The sequence below is a fragment of the Capra hircus genome, chromosome 8 (assembly GCF_001704415.2).
Source record: "Capra hircus breed San Clemente chromosome 8, ASM170441v1, whole genome shotgun sequence".
Lineage (NCBI taxonomy): Eukaryota > Metazoa > Chordata > Mammalia > Artiodactyla > Bovidae > Capra > Capra hircus.
Window position 1 is genome coordinate 94,775,371 of NC_030815.1, and position 7,344 is coordinate 94,782,714.

At 40.8% G+C, this 7,344-nt stretch overlaps 1 pseudogene; it reads left to right on the forward strand.

Annotated features, from left to right (window-relative positions):
* On the forward strand, positions 256-2,601 carry LOC102171070 (annotated as a pseudogene).

Sequence of the window (7,344 nt, forward strand, 5' to 3'; positions counted from 1 at the left end):
ACCACAGTGATGAGATATATTTTAGGATATAAATGTCATGACTCTTTGAGTCACCTCTAACTACTTCCCCCTTCAACTGTGCAGAATTCTGTGTTTGTATAAGGCAGACATAAAGACTTTTTATCCCATAAATCCTCATAAACCTAACCAGAAGAACAATTCAAATTGAGCTTCCCACCCCACTCCACCCCACCGCGCTCCCAGCCAGAGCCATACTGGTCTTGCAACTCTGTGGTAAGCCGCAGTGTCCGAGCTCTGTTCTGCAGGATGGGGTTTGTTAAAGTTGTCAGGAACAAGGCTTACTTCAAGAGATACCAAGTGAAGTTCAGAAGACAGCAAGAGGGCAAAACTGACTACTATGCTTGGAAATAACTGGTAATCCAAGATAAAAATAAGTACAGCACACCAAAATACAGAACGATAGTTCATGTAATGAACAGAGATATCAATTGTCAGACTGCTTATGCTCGTATAGAAGGAGACGTGATTGTCTGTGCAGCTTATGCTCACGAACTCCCAAAGTATGATGTGAAAGTTGGCCTGACAAATTATGCTGTGGCACACTGTACTGGCCTGCTGCTGGCCTGCAGGCTTCTGAACAGGTTTGGTATGAACAAAATTTACGGAGGCCAAGTCGAGGTGACTGGAGAGGAATACAATGTGGAAAGCGTTGATAGTCAACCTGGTGCCTTCACCTGTTACTTCGATGCAGGACTTGCCAGGACTTCTATTGGGAATAAAGTTTCTGGGGCCCTGAAGGGAGCTGTCAATGAAGGTTTGTCTATCCCTCACAGTAGCAAATGGTTCCCTAGTTATGATTCAGAAAACAAAGAATTCAGTGCTGAGGTACACCGAAAGCACATAACGGGGCAGAATGCTGCAGATTACATGTGTTATCTGATTGAAGAAGATGAGGATGCTTACAAGAAACAATTCTCTCCATTCATAAAGAACAACATAACTCCATACATGATGGAGGAGATGTATAAAAAAGCTCATGCTGCAATATGAGAGAATCCAGTGTATGAGAAGAAGCCTAAGAAAGAAGTTAAAAAGAAGAGGTGGAATCAGCCCAAAATGTCACTTCCCCAGAAGAAAGATCAAGTAGCTCAGAAGAAGGCAAGCTTCCTTAGTGCTCAAATGGGCTACCAAGAGTTAATAAACCAGACCACAATCTTCTATCAAGATTTTTCAGATAAAGACAAAACAAACTTACTGAACAAGCAAAAAAAAAAGTAAAAAAACATTGAGCCCCAATTAGATGCTCTAGGAAACCCAACACTGAAGGGGAGGGTATTACTCAGAATCTTTGGTGATTCAAGAGATAGAAATCCAATTCAAACTAGCATGGGCAAAAACATAACCAAATTCAGAAAGAGCTATGGCATACCAGGCTTCGAAGTAAGACTGGATTTCAGGGCTTAAATACTGTTAGTCTTCCTTCTTTCTGTCTTTCATTCCTGGTACTCTTCTTTATCAGAATATCTCAAGCTGACTCCTCCAAGCAAGGGGATGGAAGGGAAATATGACCCCAGGGAGCTGTAGGCTTATAACCAGAAAGGAACCTAGGACTCTTCCTCACCAGCTCTACTTTGAAAGATCCTAGGAAAACCACTGAAGCTGCACCAGGGCAAAGTTTGTGAATTTGCAGATTGCTCTGGCTGCTGTTTGGAGAATTTGTTGAATAGAAGCAAAAGTGGAAGCACCACATGACCTTGCTGGCCAACTATTTAATGAAATTCTCTCTTCCCTCGCTTTCTGTGACACGGAAGCATTATAGGTCTCTGGTAGAGGCTAAGAAGCTTTTTAGACTCATTCCTGTTGTTATCACAGATCATCTCTTGGGTTCTTTATGAACTACAAACATTGGGGGCAGTAATCCAGAGTATTATTATTCTGAGCCTGGTGTTGGAACCCAAGTGGAAAAGTTTCACAGACTGATCCTGGGTATTTCTCTTTTCCATACTTAAATCCTAACCTTATAGTTAAAACTTACTTCTCTGCTGAGCCTGCTGTTACTAATCTGCTCAAAAACAGCCACTGCTTTTTACATTCATTTATTTAAATAGAAACTTCTCAAGTTGTCCACAATACTGCTTCAGTTTACTTTTCCAGTTTTTCCCCCCATTTTTACTACTCAAATGTAAGTTAGTACCTTTTCACAAAAGACTCCAAAAAATTCAGATGTGTGCAGAGGGAAATGTGGTAGCCCCCCTCACCTCCTCTACTTCCCTCTCCAGAGGTGACAAGTTCAGCAGTGAGACTGACCAGGACACTATGGTCCTCCCCCTCCCCACAACCCCCATGTCCTCCACTTGCCTTTTGTCTATAGAAAAACTTTAGTCAAAGAATAAATTTAATCCGAGAAATGATAAAATGCAGAAACAAAGGGAAAGAAATCAAATGGGACAAAATAATAACAGTTTAGTCACTAAGCAAAGTCAAGGACCTTTTATTCCTTCTCAATGGCTATAGATGATATTCTAACCCATATCCTTTGAGCTGCTTTGTAGATACCAAAACTGCCACCAGGAGGAAATTAAGCAGGCCAAAAAGTTTGTTTGGGTTTCCTCACAAGGTGTTATGGGAAAATCCAAGTGAACATTTTGGCCAACCTAATGCGTGATGACCAGACTGTAGCCATGATATAAGTTGCTCCATCTTGCACAGCTCTGAGGACTGATCTCAAAGAAATGAGAACAAACTGACCTTGGAACTAAGGATTAGCTGTACTTAAAATAATCAAGATGATGCTGATCAGACCACTGCATGACTGATTTCAAGGTGATTGTCAGAACTGACTGTGCTATTCTGCACGCAGCCTGCTCCCTCCACCTCTGCGCCCCTGAAACTCCCCTTTAAAAGCTCTGGCCCACTGATTGTCAGTGGGGAGTCACCTTTTGGACATGAGTTCACCCTCTCCCCTGGTTGCTGGCCTCCAAAATAAAGTAAACTTTTCTTTCAAACAATCTTGCCTCTCAAATATTGGGTTTTCAGAGGCAAGCAGCTGACCTGACTTTGTCTCCTTTATCCTATATATGTAAAAAAATATGTGGAAGCCTCTTTCTATAAATGTAACAGGAATTATATATTATTTGGCCAATTGCCTATATTATTTGGCCAATTGTCAAACACTCTAACACGTATGGTATTATTACTTAACATAGGCCTTACCTCATCATTTAAATATGTCTTGCTGTCTCATTGTTTTTAAGAACAAACTGGTGCTCATAAGGTGGATGAAGTACAGTAAAGGTCCATGATCCTTTTAAATGCAGGTCTAGATTCCAAAACACTCTGAGAACTCAAAGTTTTTGGAAAGCTGGCAGCAAAATCCTTTGGTGGTAAAACCTGACCTGAACCAACATGAAGCTTTTCAGTCTTTATGTATCTTACTTAATGAATATTCATAATTTTTATTGCAGAAATAATAATGTGTTTGATTAGGACATGTTGTCGCAGACCCCAATAGTGATGTGACATAATAAATAACAACAAGTTCTGAAATATGAAATGTCTGCCCCAAGAGTTTCAAATAAATGACCGTGATTCTGTAGCTTAGGAATTTGGGTCTGTGTGTGTGTGTGTGTGTGTGTGTGTGTGTGTGTGTGTTTGCAGTTTCTTAAGAGAAGTTTATGAAACTGGTAAAACTTCCTACTACTGCTAATTAACATTTACTGCCTGCTCATTATGTGCCAAACATTGTTTCAATGTTTTCCGCAAACTAGTTAATGTCATGCTCACAACAATACTATAAAGTAAATATAAATATTATTATAATCTCCATTTTATTGATAAGAAAAACTGAGTTGCAAGGAGGCTAAGTCATTTGTACAACTTCTACAGTCAGTAACTTAAGCAGGCACAAATTAATCTAAACCTATTTGGTTCCAGAACTTGTGTACTCAACCCCTTGTGCTATTTTGCCTTTATGCTTTCTGAGAATAATGGAGCAAACACAGCCAGATCTTTACATTTTGCCCCATTTGCTTGACACCTTTTTTTTTTAATGAAACATTACAGATAGGTTAGAAACCCTCATATCCCTATCCAATCCCATTCTCTTTCCTTCCAGAGATAACTGCTATCTTCAGTTGGTATTTATCATTATATGAATGTTTTTATACTTTTACATAAAAACATATAGTATTGTTCTGCATATTTTAAGCTTTCCATATGGTAGGGAAGGGATGCACCTGGAAAAAAAAAAAAAAGACTCATAGTGCTTCGAATGACTAAACTATTTCAAACCAGGTAGTGACTGTGTTTATTTCCTTGTCATTCTTTAAACTGTATTTATATCTGGAATTGTATATATTCAGTTCAGCTCAGTTCAGTTGCTCAGTAGTGTCTGACCCTTTGCAACCCCATGGACTGCAGCATACCAGGCTTCCCTGTCCATCACCAACTCCCGGAGCTTACTCAAACTCCTGTCCATCAAGTCGGTGATGCCATCCGACCATCTCATCCTCTGTCATCCCCTTCTCCTCCAGCCTTCAATCTTTCCCAGCATCAGGGTCTTTTCCAATGAGTCAGTTCTTCAGATCAGGTGGCTAACGTATTGGAGTTTCAGCTTCAGCATCAGTCCTTCCAATGAATATTCAGGACTGATTTCCTTTAGCATCGACTGGTCAGATCTCCTTATGATGCTTTTAAATATTTTAAAGAAAATTGGTATTAATATTAATAATATTGGACTATTAAAAACTATACCCATGAAACGAAACACTATATTCAATGAAAACATTATATTCAATGAAACGCTAATCTAGCATCGCTGTGAAGGTATTATTTTTTTTTTTAGATGTGATTGCCATATATAATCGGACATCCCTGGTGGCTCAGGCGGTAAAGCGTCTGCCTACAATGCGGGAGACCCGGATTCGATCCCTGGGTCGGGAAGATCCCCTAGAGAAGGCAATGGCAACCCACTCTAATACTCTTGCCTGGAAAATCCCATGGATGGAGGAACCTGGTAGGCTACAGTTCATGGGGTCACAAAGAGTCGGACACAACCAAGTGACTTCACTACCATCACTACTACTACCATCTATAATCAGTTGACTTTTCTAGGTGGCTCAGAGGTTAAAGCGTCTGCCTGGAATGTGGGAGACCCAGGTTCGATCCTTGGGTTGGGAAGATCACCTGGAGAAGAAAACTGCAACCCACACCAGTACTCTTGCCTGGAGAATCCCATGGAGGGAGGAGCCTTGTAGGCTATAGTCCATGGGGTCACAAAGAGTCGGACATGACTGAGCAACTTCACTCACTTACATAAAGGATATTTTCCTGAGTAATCTTGGTGAATCTTAGCCAATCAGTTAAAAAGTTTTAAGAACAGAGCTGAGGATTCCCTGAGGGGGGAAAAAAAGATATTTATTTCATCTGTGGATTTCAGCATCAATTCCTGCCCCAGAAGCCCCAGTCTGCCCTTCCTGACAGCCTGTCCTCTAAGTTTCAGACTTGCCTCATTAGCCCCCACAGTGATGGAAGGCAATATTCCTTGCAATAAGAAGGTTTTACACACCCATATCCTATTGGATACATATCTTATGATATATCCTACTGTTTCTCTGCTGGAACCATGACTGATACCGATACAGGACAGGAAAAAATACTGAAAGATGATGACCATAAACTTCCCAAATTTGGTGGAAAACATTAAGTGACAGATCCAAGACTCTCAATAAACCCCAAGTAGGGTAAACAGAAAGAAAGCCACACCTAACAGTGTTTGAAGCCCAAGATAGAGAAGCACCCTATCAACTCACATTGATGAGTCATGCAGAAGAGAATCAGATTTGGAGGACATTCTGAACTGTTCTGTAGGACTTGGAGTGGCAAGCCCAACTGGAAAGATGTCCAGAATTCCTAAGGCATTGGGCTAATTTTAAAAATCTAGGAACTTCCCTTGTGGTACAGTGGGTAGGAATCAGCCTGCCAGTGCAAGGCACACAGGTTCAATCCTTGGTCCGAGAAGATTTCCCATGCCATGGAGCAACTAAGGCCGTGTGCCGCAACTACTGAGCCCACGTGTCCTAGAGCCAGTGCTCACAACAAGAAAAGCCACTGCGATGAGAAGCACGCACACCACAACTAGATGGTAGCCCCGGAAGTCTGCAACCAGAGAAAGCTCACGCACAGCAACAAAGACTCATCACAACCCAAAACAAAAAAACAAATAAATAAATCATCTAAGCCTGGAGAGGTAGTTCAATCTTGGGATAGGTTCAAACCCTAACTGTGAGTGGCTGGTGCTTCCCCACAATTGGGAGGAGATTTAAATGTCAAGGTTTTAAATAAAGAAACATACTTTAGGATGGAATCAAGGCTAAGAACTGGTATTACATGCCAAGGTACAATGTACTTTCTAACACTCTCCCCCAGAACTTAACCTGCTCATCCAATCACAAAGAAATCTGGACAGGCTCTGCTCTCACCCAGACTCTACCTCCTGAAACATTACACTGTGGCAAACAGTAAAGACAGTATGAATTCCCAGTAATCTACTAGTTCAGAAGGGAGAAGGGGAAAAAAGTGCTGAGCCACCACACTTAGTACCTTTGCCCAAGTTTACCAACATTGTAGGTTACTCTCCCTCTCTTAGGAAGAATGAGAAAAGAAATAGAAATGGTCTCCCTCTGTAGTAGAGTAGAAATGCCTTCCCCTGTGTAGAAACAAGGGGAGAAATAAACTGGTCTCTTCTCCCAACTAGATTATAAATTTCTTAAAGTCAGAAAACTGACTTACATAAACTTCTGTGTTTATCACAGTTCCAAATAGTGAGCTGGACATATAATACACAGTGGGCAAATATGTATCAATTTAACCATTCTATATTTATTGTGTGTGCATGACATGAAGACTAAACATAATTTTAATTCTAATTTTACCTCATATTTGAACAGTGACCAACAACTTATAAAACATGTACATATACATTATGTCATTCAGTCTTCACAGCAACCAGTGTTATGAATAAGGAAAATGAGGCTCAGAGGGGTGATATAATTTCTTTAGTTACAGAGCTAACAATCAGAGTCAAGACTCTAATCCACGTGATCTGACTCAGATACAATTCTGTCTCCATCAGGCATGTGTGTCTGCTAAGTCACTTCAGTTGTGTCCGACTCTTTGCGAACCTATATATTTGTTAAGCGTTTTGATGTCCTTTAAGAAGAAAAGAATGTTGCCCATGAAGTCTTAGGCAGCTGTCTGGAATGCCTTCGCCAGGTTTGGCAACAGCTGTCTCAGCTTGACGTCTCACTGGGTGCCTGTCAGAGCCCCACCTTGGGGAATGACAAGTTTAATGAAGAAAAATCCAACCTTCCACCTGAACTCCTA